The 17,866-nt window shown below is 38.0% G+C and overlaps 1 protein-coding gene across 13 annotated transcripts in view; it reads left to right on the top strand.

The window, feature by feature from the left end:
* CHRM3 (cholinergic receptor muscarinic 3) overlaps window positions 1-17,866 on the top strand; it is a 557,245-nt gene that overhangs the window by 479,286 nt on the left and 60,093 nt on the right. The window contains exon 5 of one of the 13 annotated variants that reach the window (XM_061161392.1): window positions 17,650-17,747. The exons of the other annotated variants lie outside the window; for them this stretch is intronic. The gene's annotated coding sequence lies outside the window, so the exon portion shown is untranslated. The remainder of the gene's footprint in view (window positions 1-17,649; window positions 17,748-17,866) is intronic. 13 annotated transcript variants of the gene reach the window in all.

Below are 17,866 nucleotides of genomic sequence, written 5' to 3'. Positions count from 1 at the left end.
CAACATGAAACTCGGCAGATCTTCAGTCTTTCTGGCTTCTCCTTGCTAGCTCAGTCCTATGCCTTTTGTTTGGAATGAACAGAGCTGGCTGCCTTTCTTTCTTTAAAAAAAAAAAAAAAAATCTTTTCTCCTTCCTTCCTTCAATGAAGGCAATGAAGTATGAGTCTTTTCTAGGTTCTGGGGTCTAGAAACTGCGGACAGCACGCAACTGTCCAGTTCCCACTATGTTCTCTGCAGCACATAAAATACAGAGGGAGAAATCAGAAGATGGTTTGGGCAGTGCTGTCCAAGAGATTATTCCTTTTACTCAGAAAAAAATATTTATATAACAACATTTCTTGACTTTTTTCTATGTGTGAATGTGCATTACAAGATAGAGATGAATAAAAACTGGTTCTTGACCTCAAAGTCCTTAGAGTTTCAAACAGTGGTTTTCTTTTTTTTAATTGGAGTATAATTGCTTTACAGTGTTGTGATAACTTCTGTTGTACAACAAAGTGAATTAGCTCTGTGTGTGTGTGTGTGTGTGTGCATGTGCTTGTGTATATACACACCTCCATCCTACCCCGCTAGGTTATCACAGAGCACTGAGCTGAGCTTCTTGTGCAATATAGCAGCTTGCCACTAGCTATCTGTTTTACACATGGTAGTGTATTATATGTCAGTCCTAACCTCCCAATTCATCCCATCCTCTTCTTCCCCTTCCATGTCCACATGCAAACAGTGATTTTCACAATTCAAGTTGTGAAATCAATTTAGTAGATTTGGAGGAGCATTTTTACTTATTTAGATAGTATAGAATAGAAAACATTAGAACACCTCCCACAAAGTGAGGATATTGTCACATGAAATTTATTCTCAGTAGAATTGGTATGTGTGTGCACTGAATCACAAAGTAGAATTTTTATTTTCTGTAAAACATAGTCTGAAAAGTTAAAAGCCCACTGATGAAGAATCAGTGAACATGTGTATAAATCACTGCAATTCAGTTTTACAGAAATTGAAGATGAGAAATGGGAGTGAAAGGACTCAATGTCAAATCTGTAAGCTTCATGGATTCCAACTGCCAAAGCTGCATCACATTTGTGCCACTTTATAACTTCTTTTCTAGGACCAGTAAATTCTGCATTAAATTCTTACCTCTAAGAATTCTATCATGAAGTATTGGAATTAAATGAACTAACTCTTTGAATGTCCTCTTTCAACCATTAATATTCATAACAAGTAGGAGACTGATGGGAAGAACTTGTATCTGTCTTCTGACTAGAATTTATCATCATTTGATGAAGGCAATGGCAACCCACTCCAGTACTCTCGCCTGGAAAATCCCATGGACGGAAGAGCCTGGTAGGCTGCAGTCCATGGGGTTGCAAAAAGTCGGACACGACTAAGCGACTTCACTTTCACTTTTCACTTTCATGCATTGGAGAAGGAAATGGCAACCCACTCCAGTGTTCTTGCCTGGAGAATCCCAGGGACGGGGGAGCCTGGTGGGCTGCCATCTATGGGGTCGCACAGAGTCGGACACGACTGAAACGACTTAGCAGCAGCAGCATTATATCAAAGACATATATTCATCATATTGCACCACAGTATTTAGAAAAATGACCTATAACCCCATCTCAGAGATAAGCACTTTTAGTATTTTCCTTGAAGTCATTTTCTATACATATCATATACCATACATTTATACACAGATCACTTTCTTGATGTCTAAATGTTTCATGTATTGTCTTCTTAGAGAAATAGCCAGCCATATCCCTGACACATCTTTTTCATCAACTGAAAGAACACCTTAAAGACTTTTAAAATAATCTTTAGAGTTTTATCTTCAAATTGAATGTAAAAAATATGAATCAACCACCTACGTGCCAGTCACTGAGAACATAGGTATGTAAACATGCTCCTTGCCCTTAAAGGGTTTGTAATCTAGTAAGGGATAAGAAAAAGTTACATCACTGGAAAACAAAGCAGAACAATGCATTAGGTCTCATTTTAAAAAGTAAGTATCACATGCATAGGAAAAAATGAAGCAGGTTTTTTTTTTTTTTTTTATAATAACTTTGTTTTTCTTAATATATATATTTTATTGAAGTATACTTACAATGTTTCAGGTGCACAGCAAGGTGATTCAGTTATACATATATACATACATTATTTTTCAGATTATTTTCCAGTATAGGTTATAAAGTTTACTATATAGCACAGGGAACTATAGTCAATATCTTGAAGCAGGTTTTTGAGGCGTGTCACAGGGAGCTTTCCAGAGGACAGGACCTAGGTAGAAAGAGTGGTGTTGCCAGACAGGCAGGGAACCTACCTTATAAAAGGCCAATTCAAGAATCATTTCCAATTCTAGGGACAAAGTTTGAAACTATGTAAGAAGAATCAACTAGTATGAGAGGAATAAATCAGTCTCCTTATCTTATATTTGAATTCATGGAGCTCTGGGAATGTCCCCAGAAACCCATTTGTTTTCCCTGTGAAAACTGTATCAAAATATCCAGGAAATAATACCATGTACAGCCCATAAAGTCAGTGCAAAAGGATACATGCATGCATACACAATAATATATTCAGTGCAGAAAGAATGTACTCAGGCAGGGTTATTTAGAGGTCAGCTTCTTTTGAGTCGATGGAGGTACATTAGCAGAGAAGAAGGCATTCAGTGCCATGTGTACACAGGCACGGACGGCATTTTGTGGATAGAACTGGCCACAGATTCCAGCCAGTCACCTGGTATTACCTCTTGTTTTAACCAAGGGGAATATTAGCTTCATTTTTTTTAATATTTACTTTATTTGGCTGTGCCAGGTCTTAGTTGCAGCACACAGGATCTTCAGTCTTCGCTGTGGCATGCAGGAATTTTAGTTGCATCATGTGGGATCTAGTTCCCTGACCAGGGAATGAAGCTGGGCCCCCTGCATTGGGAGCATGGAGTCTTACCCACTGGACCACCAGGGAAATCCCTAGCTTCATCATGATAAAGTGCAGGTGACCAGATCCCCAACCAGCAAATCCACAAGTGAGAATTAGACGACTTAACAAAACATCAGGAAATGCAAGTTATTTTAGTCCTGTTTCCCTCAGCTATTTCAAAACCAAAATCTGATCCGCAGACCAAGAAAGGGTGCAGCTCTAGAGGAAGTATGCTTTTCTCCATTCTGTTGCCTGGCCAAGCATCTGAGCCTGGCACCGTGTTTGCTGAATGAAGCCATATCAAATCATTTTTTTTCTCTTTTTTTTAAACACTCAGAATATAAATATATTCCAATTGATAAAAATATAAGAAACCCTGTGATTATGTGGTTCCGATTCCAGTATTTTTCTTGCCTTGGAGCTGAGAGAGGAGCCAGTCTGTCCTTAGCACCCTCCTCTGCTACAAGTATGGGGTCCAAATTCACTCCCACCATCCCCAGACACAAACTTCAGAGCTCCTTTTCACCTGACAGCAGAGTCTCCTAGGATTCCTGGAAGGAGCACCGTGGATGTGTATGGAGATCAATAACAAAAGGAAAGTTTCTTAAAATGTAAGATGGATAGAGGGGTGAGGAATCTTTTTGAACACATAGTCAACGTCATTTCCTGCTGTCAGAGATGCATTGTGGGAGGGTTGTGGGAGAAGAAATGGAACACTTTTGCCCAGAGCTTCATGTGTCTCCCACTGAAATGCCAGCTAAGCCAGGAATTGAGGATCTGTAGTGCCTCAGGGTGTGAAGCCGTGGGAACACATATTGCTTTTCTTTCATTTCCATGCTTACTGTTTGAAGAGTCCCTTTAGAACCAATAAAATGATACCTTTGACACATCCCTTAAGATAGCCCAAGAAAAAAAACGCCCAGGGAGTTGCAAAATTAGGATGAAGCTGTAGAGATCATGAGCCCAGACTATTCTCTCCAAATTGTCCTGTACCTGACATTGCCAATTAGTTTTAAACTAGAAGGGGCCCTGGAGAAGGGATCAGGTGCAAGTCCTCACTGCTTCCCTCTCTTAGCCCTGCCTTGCTCCTTAGAAAGTGGCAAACCCTGACAGATATTTGCAACCAATTAATTCCAGAGACTTAACGGCTCCATGACCTTACATAAGTCTTAGGTTAGATTCCTCAGAACACTGCTGAGAAGCACAGCAGTAAAACCTGTGTGATTGTAGTGAATTTGAGTTCCTGCAAAATAGCTCTGTGCTTAAGCACTTAACTACACAATCGCATAACCATTACTAAATGTTTCTCCTTTAGAATTTCATCCATTGCTGATTTCACTTGTTTGTCTCAAGTTCCCAATCTCCTAAAGAGGTTTAGAGTTGGAGGTCTCCTTTTGATAATCTCTTATCTGTATCCACTGAAAGTAGCCCCTGTCTGTCTGTCTGACTGTCTCAGAGAATGAATATTCTCCGTTTGCTAAGTCTCTTGTTAAGCGACGCAGTGGCCCACACCATATAGCTACTATGAGACTGGAACAGACTGGGTTCTACCCTCCAATTTAGTGTCATTGGGAAGATACATTGTGTGCATATATAATAATGTTGAAAGGTAGAAATAGTAAAATGGCAACATGCTGTGGAATTTTGAAGAACAGGGAGAGTACTTCAGAATGTAGGACTCAAAAATCATGAAAGCGTGATATTTGAATTTTGTCCTAAAAACCAGGGCATTTAAAAATGGAAGACAGTGTGCTAAGTGATGGATAAACAGTGATGTAGGAAATTTCAGAAAGTATTAAGTGCACAAGAAGCAGTTTGCTTTGACTAAAGAATGGGGCGTAATCAATGCAGAAGAAGGAAATGGCAACCCACTCCAGTGTTCTTGCCTGGAGAATCCCAGAGACGGGGGAGCCTGGTGGGCTGCCGTCTATGGGGTCACACAGAGTTGGACACGACTGAAGTGACTTAGCAGCAGCAGCAATGCAAGCATGGGGCATAAAGTTAGAAGGGTAGCTTAGAGTCTGACAATCATAGGCAACAGAGCTTCAACTTGATTATAGATTGTGAGGACCAGGGAAGGTGTTTGGGCAGAAGAGAGAGATTTGATCAGAAACAGATGTTTGTGGTTAAAGATGCCAAGCTACACAAATACCATCTGTTTTCTTGCAGTTTTAGATAACATAGCAATATGTAGAGATCATGTTGGCTGTAACCGGAACGGAACACATGGCAGACGCACTCCTTTTTTCACTGTTCCCCTGAACATTTATAAACTCTTTAAAATTGCCACACCCATTTTGTATGAAACTGATCTCGTTTGTTCCTTACCGCACAGGAGCCAGTGAAGCTTTATCCCAATGTACAGATGAAGGGAAGCACTCTCAGGGAGGTTGAGTGATTTGTCGGATGGTCACATAGACAGTTAGTAACTACATGAACAATGGAATCTTCTCCCTCCAGAACCAGGAAATTCCCCCATTGTATGACAGCCCACCCCCAACACCCAACACACACACACACACAGTTCTTGTACTGGTAACCATAAGCCCTGTAAAATACTATGGGTCCTTTTATGTGTAAAACATTGTAATAAGTAAAGGAGAGAGCTCTTGTTGCAGAAATTGGAAAGGATTTTCTGGGAAACTGACATTTCAAAAAATGCAGCTGGATTTTTTTATATATTCAGAGAATAATTAAGAAAAACCAACTTAGACCAAGGAATTTGTCAAGCAAAGTGTCATGTCATCTAGAAAATTAAAGCTATTTTCTAAGAGGAGGAGCAAAAATAAGGGAGTGCTACATCCTTAAAAATATAGAATGCAAAGTAAATATCCCTTCCCTCTGATCACCCCTCAGGGTATTTTCAAAACACTTGACCCTCCAAATAACCACACAGGAAAGGCATGGTAGGTATTATTATGTCTCCTTTGGTAAATAAGAATATCAAGGCTAATCAACTTGCCCCAGACCATGCTAGTAAATAATTGTGCTGGTACAGGGAACTCTATTCAAGACTCTGTGATAACCTATTTGGGGAAAGAATCTGAAAAAGAACAGATACGTGTATAACTGATTCACTTTGCTGTACGCCTGAGACTAATACAGCTTTGTAAATCAACCTTATTGCTATCTAAAATAAAAACTGAAAGAAATAATTGTGCTGATAGTTTGGGTGACTCTTAATTCAAAGCCACTTTCACTGTCCTTAGATCTGACTCATAATTAAGGATGATTTGAGATGATTAAATAATAAAGTATTATAGACTATACATTCAGTTTGGGAAATATTTATTCCAGTGGTCCTGTATGGTCATCAACCACATCTTTTAGGTTTTCTAGGGACAGTTCTTTGGCCTTTGGGAAGTGCTCTCTCAGAATAGAATGCTTGGGAGCAACATTACCATTTGCATTCCTAACTGTTTAAATGCTTTGAAACTTTCAGGGTCAGTGATGAGAACCTCCTGAGGGTCCAGGCATTCTTATCTATCCTTTAAACAGAGAGGCACGGGTAAAGTGACGTACAAAGGGGCCAGCGAATCCGTAAGTGCTTTGAGAGGTTTGAGACTAAATTCAGTGTGGGATGTGAGCTGTCCTTTTGCACAGCGCCCCAGAGCTGGAGGAGGAGAGGGAAAGAGAGATGAAAGGAGATAGACATGGGCTCTCCTTCCAGCCTTCTAGGAAGAATATCATGGTCTGGTGCGGAGCCAGTCCAGCCTCAGCCTCAGTTTTAAAGTCATTGCTGAAATTGTTGCACATTTTATTTATTGTTAATTTTGACAGTACTGTAGAAATACATTCTTACTCCAAAAACCTCAAACAGTCAAGAGGGAATGAACATCTTCTTTGACTAGCACTCTAGTATCACACCCCTCCCTGGATGTAACCACACTCTTCAATTTTGGGTGTATCCTTCCAGTTGTCTATAAATTTACTTTTATGTGTATATTCAGAAATACATGGGTTTCCTTTGGTTGTGGTTTTTTATTTCTTTTTTTCTTTTTTGCATCCTATTAAAGATATTAAGAAGTCAATTATCTTAGGACACTGTGTAAATTAAAGAATTCACCCAGTTAACCTGTTCTCTATGCCCCATAATTTATTCAAGAACCTGTCACTGGATGACAGCCCTTGGCCTCTTGACAGGGCATTGATTTCCTATTCTTAATCATGCCCAAAGAAGCAGTCAGGTCTGCATTTCCAGTTGAACTCCTGACAAACTGATACTTGGAGGAAAGTGACAGATAGTATACAAAAGAAAATTCTCTAAAGAAGCAAATATCATTATCAAAATGTGGTCTTCTGGCCTGAGGAAAAAGACATGGGCAGCAGAAGCAAACACCATTCATCTGTTGCAGGATGCTAAATTTCTAATTTTTACTGACAAAGTATGGACTGTTATCCTGGTATAAAAAAGAAAATATTTTAAAGATGTTATTTTAAAAGTCATACCTAACAAGGAATTCCCTGGCTATCCAGTGGTTAGAGCTCCATGCTTTCATTTCAGGGCCTGGTTAGGGAACTAAGATCCCCTATGTCACGTGGTGCTGCCAAAACAACAGTAACAAGACAAACAAAAAGTCACACCAAACAAAATCTATCTGGACAACAGAAATCTCATTTTTGCATTTGTGTGTTCCTCCCATATTTCAAATAGCATCAGTTAGCATAATAGAAAGAGTCACCATGGTGTTTCCTCTTCAAAACTTTCAGATTACTTCAATTTGAGGCAGGCTCTTCAGAAATTGAGCACAATCACTGTTTGTTCCCCTTCTTTGTGATTAACATTCTTTGCTGTCATTCTGGCATATGAAGTGATTGTGTCTTGATTCATGGTGCACGTGTGGGCAGCAGCAGACACAGAGAAAGCATCATAATTTTAGGCCATTTACAAATGGCCTACCAGAGCAGACTGCTCCGAGGTCATCCACCCACATTGTACTTCAAGACACCCTCCCTCTCTGTCTGCTTTGAAACTGACCCGAGGTGTCTTCTTCAGTAATAAGCACAGACTAAGTGAGAATGTGTAGTGTTGCCTTTCACTGATCCTCGAAGCTTGAGCAGTGACTTCAAACTTGATAAAGTTCAGTACACTTAACTCTGAATTTTCTTGTGGAATCAGCCTCTTGTTGAATGATACCAGTATAGTATATGTTAGATATTAGCCCTTGAGGGGACAGTTTACTAGAACTTTCAATATGAGCCTTGAGCTAACATGCTCTGGAGATGAATTTAGAAGAAATGTGGGATTTGGTGGGGCATGTCTGAACCTGATGTTGCATTGGTAAAACAGAATTATATTCATTTCTGATGATCTGTTGGGATTCACTGTAGTATTTTATTGTGTGCAGATTCACAAACTTCCAGCTGTCACTAAGGGGCGGGAAAGGAAAATAAAGCTCTATTATTTGTTGAATTGCTATGCTTCATTAGCCTCACAGGTTCCCAGAATTTTCCACCATGAGATTTTTCATATGATTGGAAACGTAAAAGTCTTTGGGACTTGGTATCCTGAATCCATTGGCAGTTAAGGTAGAAAATGAATCCCAGGAGTCGGATGGCCAAGACCCCAGGAGCTGACTAGACTTACCTCACTTGCCCTTTGGAGTCAAGAGTAGTATATGATTCTTGCATAATGCCCTCAAGGCATTGGCATAACCAGCTTCTTATTTTGTCTCCAGTGGGAAATTGGCCCCAAAGGGTAGCCTCAAAAGCCCCAGAAATGGGTTGCCACTCATTTTACTAATGAGGTTCAAGGATACTGAAAGATTTATTTAAGGCTACCCAACTTCTAACAAAGTTAAAATTTTAATCCATGCCACCCATCTGCATGCCTTATGGTTATTGCATATCATCAGATTATAAAATCTCATTTTCTCCTTCTTCCTTATTGATGATGGTTGGGGAGAGCTAGAAGGAGAGAAGAAGAGAAGGGGAAATGAAGAATGATAAATACATGAGAAGACTACAGAACTATATAGGCATCTTTTTTTACCTCACATTTTTTATCACTTTGAAATATCAGGAATCTAAGTGTCTTCATAAAGCCCCAAAATTAGATGGATCATCCAAGCCACTCCAACACACACATACATACACACACACCTTTTAAACATAAAGTATAGCGGCAGATTAGAAAAATATTGGGATATTATCACCATATCTCAGAATTCATGGGTTTCCATTCTCATGGCTACTATGATGGATTCAGATCTTTATCCTCTCTCACTCAGACTGTCTCATCAGACTGCTAGATGGTCTTCTTGCCTCTGGGACCTCTGTTGTTTTGACCATCCTTTAAATCGGAGCCTTAAGTTTTGTGGTGATTGTCTCATTCCTCTCTTCAGTAGACATAATTCACTGACGATTCCTCTCTTCAGTAGACATGATAAATTTCAGTACATGTGATCCCACCACTTACTGAATTAAGGACAAAACTTCCAATGTGGCTTTCTTGTCCCAAGCTACTTCTGTTGCTTTTTCAACCTTTTTACTTCTTACTTTCAGGTAATATAAATTTGGCACCCCAAACAAGGACCGTGCTTTGGTGACATGGAGGCTTTACTAGTGTTAATCCTTCTGCCCACAAGCTCATCATCATTATACTCTTTACCTCCATTTACCAAACTTTTGCCCATCCTTCAAAACTTGGCACAAATGGAGACTATGGTATTTACCTCCATAATCATTCCGTAACAGTACCTTTATAACACCCAAGGATCCATGCTGACTTAAGTTATAGTTATTGATGGGTATTTCTTACCTATTCTATTAGAAATTCTGTTGGATTCTCATTTTTCTTGGCATTCCTTTGAGGCCTTATCGTTTGCCTTTATAGAGAAGGTTAGCTGGAAGCATGAATGATTCAGCAATCATACATGGGGAGAGGAAGAAATTCAGCAGAAAATTTAGTTATCAATAAAAGAACAAGAATTTCCCATACTAAAATTTCGATTAATCCAGTATCCTTAGCCTATCCACGTGTTACTGAGCTGAAAAAACTTTGGTTGTCCATATAAAAGTATCAGGCCCCTCTCCCTCCTCCAAAAAAAAGAGTAAAGAAATGGATAAAATATTTAAACAAGGACATACAGATGTTACTTTTAGTTTCCCTTTCAACATCATGGACAGGTAATTTATATCTAGAGGAGATTATTTGCTGACTTTTATATGAAATATATTTTTTCCACTAAGACTTGGGGAGGAAAAAATGTAAGGTTCTACACTTAGGTTCAAAAATCAAAGTTTAGAAGATCTGATGTATCAATGAGCTCAATATGAGTCATTAATATCAGTCACTACTATTTTCTATGGCATATGTGATCCCAGACAATGGGAAAAGAAATGCAGTCAGTATCCAGAAGAAAAGAGGTGATAGTAAATCCCCTTTCCACATGAATCCAGCCACGCTATTCACTCTGAGATTACATTTAAGATGAAACATGATTGCTTCAATCCTAATAAGTAATACTGGGGCCAGCAGATGACATTTTAGCTCAAATTCAGGGAGAATTCCCTGGAAATTAGAACCATATAATGATAAAATGAGTACCTCTTGCTAATATTTGCTGTTAAGGATAAAGCAGACTCTGATTTCTTTTTCCATTCAGCTTTCCCACCTATCAAACCCATTTTACCAATAAGAATATTTAGATACAAAGAGACTTAAGTAATTATTTGGTGAGTGAGTGGCAGGGCAGGTAGTTACCCCAATGCATTTGACTTTAAAGCCCAGGTTCCTTTTATTTTTTAAGTTTTTTTTTTTTTTTATGTAAACCATTTTAAAATATTTATTGAATTTGTAACCATATTGCTTCTATTTTATGTTCTGGGTTTTGGGCTGCAAGGCATGATGGATCTTATCTCCCCAACCAGGAAGAAAACCCATACCCCCTGTATTGGAAGGCAAAATCTTAACCACTAGACAGCCTGGGAAACCAAAGCCCAGGTTCTTAACGAAGATACTGATACCCATTTTGGTCATTGAAGGTAGAGAAGGGGGAAGGATGGGGAGACGATGGCCTGAGAAGGTTGTAGATGGAATGCAATGCAAAGAGAAGGGGCTTATAGAAGATGTCTTAGAAATTGTTTCCAACCTCCAGACTGGGGAGATTTAATCTGCCTCCTCCAAAGGATGTACTCTTTTAAAGGTAAAGGTCAAAGATGGGTTGAGTGGCATGGCACAGCAGAAAACAGCTTGTAGTCAGTGAGTTTCCCTTAAGTTCTACTTAGTCACAGTATTAAGAAGCTACATAATACCTACAAAAGAGCTAGTGAACGAAGAGATACTGGAAAACTGTAGGAGATGCTTCCTCACTGAGATGAGAAGTGAGGAAAAGAGATGGCATAACAAGAAGTAGCAAGCTGGCAGTCACTGGGCCAAATCAGGAATTAGACCCAGTTTGTCTTTTAGCTTTTAGTTGACTTTTACTCTGCTAATTTGGGTTGTATTTTGTGTCTGTTTTGGCTTTTCAAATAATCAGTTGCCATGTATTCTTGCTTGGGAAATCCCATGGATAGAAAAGCCTGGCAGGCTATAGTCCCAAGGGTCACAAAGAGTCCGACATGACTGAGCGACAGAGCACAGCTCACACATTTTATTTTATTGTTTTTTTGAAAATATGCAGTGTTTTATTAGCTGCATACATTTCAACAAACAAGTTGGGGACACAGATTTGGCTATTTAGATTATTAAAAATATTTATTATAAGCAGGTTTCTTTTCCCATATTGAAGAGAAAACACATGACAGGGCACAGCACACACATTTTAAAACCAAAATGTTTACCTACATGCTTTCCTTGAAAAGTCAAATCTGGCACAGTGAGACCTGAATCCTTGTTTCCAGAAGGTTCCCATCATACCTTCTGGTCTTATACCTTGTTTGTTTCACTCAGCCTGTTGTCCAGCTCATGTAGTCGTTTGAGCATGGACCCCATACTTTACTCTAAGAGTACTTTTCAAGTTGTTGGAGTTCACTGTGTGAATAAAACATCATTTTGTTTCTGAAACCATTCTGCATAAAGAGACATTGAAGAAAAAAACTTTAAGCAAATCTGAAGAACAGCAGCAACAAAACAGTTCAAAGTTTAGCCCTGCATATCAAATTATAGCTTGTGACCTGCTTTACAGATGCCTGCTAAACACATGTCAAGAGTGGACACTTAGGGATTTCCCTGTTGGTCCAGTGACTAAGGCTGGACCTTCCCGATGCAAGGGGCCCAGGTTTGATCCCTGGTCAGGGAACTAGATCCCACATGCTGCAACTAAATACAATAAATAAAAATAAATGTTTAAAAAAAGAGTGGACACATATATCACTGTAAACCATATACTGTCACATGGGCCCTTGCTTACTATGGTTAATCTTCCTTTATGATAGCTTTTGCAAAGAAGGAACACCCTTAAGCATTGCCTTTATGGAAATGAATTTTAAATTTGTATTGATTTTGTAGGATAAAAGTTTGGTAGAAAGTAGTTTATCAACAAAGGACTAGATGGGAATGAGTTTTAAATGCACACTAATAAAATTGTAACTGCTAAAAAAGAAAATGTATCTTAACCCACTTATCTCAAGTTCAGGGATTTTGAAGTTAACCCTCTAACTTTTTTAAAAAGCTATGATTTAATAGACATTTTCTGGGATAGGGCTCCTGCTGATGTAATAAATCTCTGCCTTGCTTCCTTGTAAATTTTCTTTCTGACATAGATGGCAGTGTCAGTGTCATTTTTAAAGTAAATTTCAGAAAATGCTTTCTCTTGAAAGGCCTATAAGAAAAATTATATTCTTGGGACCACTATAGTTATTGGCTGTTTGAGACTTGAACATTTATCTGGACATAAAGGAAAAATTATTACTCCTAGTAGATATCTAGAGATTTTTTTTGTTATAAACCCAAGAAAAATCCAACAGACTTTATCTAAACTCAGTCAAACTAATTGCCTCCATTTCACATAAGGAAAGGATTCTCAGTCTAATGCACCAGTGGACAACGCAATGAAATATACTCCAGACATGCTAGTTTGGCCAAGATCTAAGAAGAAACAGAGACAGAGCTCCCCAAGCAGCAGGTTAGCAAAAGGCTGAACCATAGGGATAATTTATGACACATACTAATTCAGAGGAACAACAGCACTGAACAGCATTTCCAAGGTGCATTGTATGGAAGGGGTATTTATTAACCCAGGGTATTGAAAGGTGTTATTCCAACAATTTAAAAAGCTATGACCATATATGTTTGGGGAACAATGAGTTAATGAAGTCAAGCATTTTCTTTTATTACAGGCTTCTCTGAGTTCTTACAGTTATTTTGTTACTATGAATGGTGGATTCTAAGGATATGTGGCATACAGTATCCAGTTTGGATAGAACATCTCTTTGCATAAGTACTCCTTGTCTATTTGTTACCAACCAGGGGTCTTGGCCTCCTCAATCAATAGAAATTGACTAGAAGCCAGAGAAGAAATTCAGGCAAGGCTTTACTGGGGCCCCTGCTGTATCAGGGGGGAGCAAGAACAAACAACAGGTTCCCTTGCTTGCTCATTCTCAGAGGGGGTCAAGCTTTTTCCTTGTATTGGGTGAGGGTAGCGGTGTGTCCACGGGTCAAGCCAAAGGGGTGGCTTAAGTGGTGTGCCCATCCTTTAGGCAGTATTGTATGCAGAGGACCTGTGCAATACCCTGCTTTTGCTCCCTGCTCTACAAAAGTGGCAGTGGGGATTTTTGGTCTCTGTATCTTTTATTCAGAATTTTCCCTAACTGTACATGCAAGCCGTTATTTTTAGTCCCATGCAGTTTTTTCGTATTTTGTTGCTCAAGAAGAGGTGTGTCCAGATGTAAGCATTGCGGCACTGCAGCAAAGGGTCTCAGGTCCCAGACCTGTCTCATATTGATTAGAATATGTCTAGCTGCAGGAGACAGGATACTAAGCTTCAGTGATAGTGACTTGTTGCTCTTACATGTAGAAGAAGTTTAGGAGCCAGGCCAGGATTGACAAGGCTGCATGTCTTATAGAGTCCTCAAACTCCCTCCTGCCCTCAGTCTCTCCCAACATCAGGGTCTTCTTTCAGTGAGTTGGCTCTGTGCATCAGATGGCCAAAGTATTGGAAATTCAGCATCAACATCAGGCCTTCCAATGAATATTCAGGGTTTATTTCCTTTAGGACTGACTACTTTGATTTCCTTGCTGTCTCAAGTCTTCTCCAGTGTGAGTGACAGCTGATGAGATGACTTGATGCCATCACTGACTCGGTGGACATGAGTGTGAGCAAACTCCGGGAGATACGGAAGGACAGGGAGGCCTGGCATGATGCAGTCCACAAGGTTGCAAAGAGTTGGACACGATTTAGCAACTGAACAACAACTCCCTCCAGTGTTCTGTTCTGTCTTCTTTATTATGATCAAGGATTTCTGCTGCAACTCCACCCATCACATCTGTATTTCAAAAATAAGATGAAAATGGGGATGATGTACCACCTGTCTTTTAAAGAGACTTTCTGAAAGTGCAGCCAGCATTTACTTTTATTTCTCAATGGCAAAGACTTAGTCCTGACTGCCAGAGATATTAGAAATGTAGTCTTTTAGCCAAGTAGTTATATACGTGAGTAAAAGTAGAGAATCTTTTTATTTCAGAGCCATAAGGAGAATAAGTATTTTGTAGGCTGTTAGAATCTATGCCATGCCTCAAAAATCACTAAAATATATAAAACAATATATAACAAATATATTTTATTTAGATATATTTAAGGATTATTTACAGTGACTTTAATGTTTTTGCTAGTATGAATTTCATGAGCCCATAATCAAAAAGAAGGAATAAAAGTAGATGTAAGGTTGAACTACATGGGAAAAATAAATAAATGAAAAATAACCACATGGATTCATAGGTATTGAGAAGCAGATCTCATTATTGTAAATATATGAGATAACCACTGTATTTAACCCAGTCTTCACCCTCATATTAAAATATCCTTTTGTTAAGACTTTTATGCATAAGTTTGCCTAATTGTAATAGATATATCCATCCATGGCAAGGGAGGCATTGTCTAAATTCAGAAATTTTTCATACTGCCTAATAATAAAATTAGCTCTGACTGAGCTAAGGAATCACAAATGCTTTGAAAGGGAGGAGGAGGAGTTATGGTCAATGTTTCCATCATTCAAAGTTATTCTCAAAATCATCCTAGTTGGCTCAGTTGTCTGTTCTGCTAAGTTCAAACCCGTATAAAATATGCATTACTTTTCAATAGTTTCCAAACATCCTGGTGTTGCAGTCAGTTTTATATGATTTTAATGATTCAAAAAATTAGAAAAAACTGTTGCAATTTACTGACTGCTAGATATTGTTAAGTGATCTATATATATTATGCTACTTTATCCTCATAGCAGTTTATCTCCATTTTTCAAAGGGAAACTGAGGTGCAGGGAGGTTAAACAACCCGACTGATGTCTGCATCTAGTAACGAGCAGGTGCAAGCTTTTTGGTCTTAGTTTTTAAATTCTATGCTGTATTTTTCCAACTTAGAAAGAAGCTATTCATCCTTTCAGAAATACTTATTATACCTATTTGAATTTGTTTCTGCAAGGGCATCTCAATACACCGTGTTTAGGTATAGTGGAACTACATGTATCTATTATTTATTATCAAGAATAATAAACTTTGACTCATTAAACTATGGTATAAATGTGCCATGATATTTACACAACATGTTCAGGAATACTATTCTAAATATTCTTGATCCTATAAAATTGAAAATAATTTGATCATAAAAAATAAATTTCACCAGACCATCATTACAGTATAGAGTTTTCAAAATAAATGGTTCCATTTTCACCATGGAGTCTTTGAGACTTGATCATTATGGGTAAACTTTAAACCATTTTAAGAAAAGGGATTGAATGCTAGTTTCAGCTGATTATATAAAAAAGTGATGATGGATAAGTAGTCTTTTAAAAATCAACATCTGTTCCCTATGTATCCTCTAGTCATATTTGCTTAGTTTACAATTCAAGCAAAATCTGGGCTGTTTTTAGCAAAGCCAATACATGAATGGAGGAAGACGCTGAATACCATTCTGATTTTGCATATTTACTTCCCTGTCCCAGGAGTCTTTATTACTGGTGATGATTCAAGTATCATTGCAGAACAAAGATAAGACCAACGGCTACATTTTTCCATCTACAGATACTTCCTATTATAAGTGCAGTGCATGACTAGGGGTTGAGTGTAAGACAGACCTAAAATCCTGCCTGTATATAGGTGTTGTTGACTTCACCTCTTTAAATACTGGAAAAATTGTCATATGAGATGATATAATTTATAAGAAGCAAAACACAGATATTTATTGTGCAGCAAAATATAAAAAGACCCTAATAAAATAGTTTTACATTCTTCCCATATTCTAAGGTAGTAAAAGACACAATTTTCTATTAATTTTTATTGGCATATAGTTTATTTACAATGTTGAATTAATTTCCGCTATATGGCAGAGTAAATCAGTCATATATATATATATGTGTGTGTGTGTGTGTGTGTGTGTGTGTGTATTACATATACACACACTCTCTTTTAGATTCTGTTCCCATGTAAGTTATTACAGAGTGTTTTCTGTAATAGAGTTCTCTATGCTATACAGTAGGTCCTGTTAGTTATCTATTTCATGTATAGTAGGGTGTAGTTGTTGTTGTTCAGGCAGTAAGTCATGTCCAGCTCTTTGCAACCCCATGGACTACAGCATGCCAGGCTCCCCTGTCCCTTCACTGTCTCCCAGAGTTTGCTCAAATTCATGTCCATTGAATTGGTATATGTCAATCCCAATCTCCCAGTTTATTCCTCCCCCACTTTCCTTCTTGGTAACCATAAATTTGTTCCCTACATCTGTGATTCTGTTTCTCTTCTGTAAATAGGTTCATTTGTACCATTGTTTTAGATTTCACATATAAGCAATACCATATGATATTTATCTTTCCCTGTCTGACTTCACTCAGTGTGACAATCTCTAGGTCCATCCATTTCCCTGAAAATGACATTATTGCATGCTTTTTTGTAGCTGAGTAAATAGTCCATTCTATAACATGTACTATATCTTCTTTATTCTTTTCTCATCAGTGGACATTTAGGTTGCTTCCATGTCCTGGCTATTTAGAAAGTACAAACTTGTGATGTAAATTCATCTTGATTTGTTCAAAGAAGCTCTTTCTTTCACTCACTGTGTGAACTTTGTTGATTAACTTCTTATTTCCTCAGTTTCTTCATATATGAAATGAGATGATAATGATACTTGCTCATGGGGTTTTTCTAAGAAATAAGACAGTTAACGTGGATAAAATTCTTTGTAAGTGATCAATAAATGTTAGCTATTCTTGTTAATATTAATAATAGGTGTAATTGGTATCTTCAGCTCATGAAGCCTGGTTTTATTGAAATGTATTTGCTCACTTTTTTGACACTTTAGCATATGCTTTTAATATAAATGTGTTTAAATTCCTTGAAAAATACTTAAGAAATGTATAATCTTTTGAACTTTGACATCATTTGCTGGGAAGTATGTTATAACCAGTTATCTATAAAAAATGAGTTTTCAATTATGGGATATGCCAACTTCTAACAATGTTTTTTGCTATATGCTCTTATTGGTAAGAGATAAAATGCTGTCCACTCAATATAGGAAAGTAAGTGGTACTACCATCTCACATATTTATGTCAAGCAGAAGGAAAATGACTTCTCTGTTTCCCAGACTGTGGGCTTCCATGACACTTGTGGCATTCTTGGACCTGTTACAGACCATAAGATTCAGATCCTATGTCCAAAGGAAACAGTGAAATTCTGGGAAAAGTGAGTATAAAACCAAGACTGATTTGGCTTAGGAAAAACAACGTTGATAAGGAAAACCTCACTATTACTACTTTCTAGTGAAAACATAAAATGAACTGAATAAATGAAAAAGTATAACT

The sequence above is a fragment of the Dama dama genome, chromosome 15 (genome assembly GCF_033118175.1).
Source record: "Dama dama isolate Ldn47 chromosome 15, ASM3311817v1, whole genome shotgun sequence".
NCBI lineage: Eukaryota > Metazoa > Chordata > Mammalia > Artiodactyla > Cervidae > Dama > Dama dama.
The sequence above is the reverse complement of the archived record's forward strand: the minus strand, read 5'-3'. Positions and strand labels throughout refer to the sequence as shown.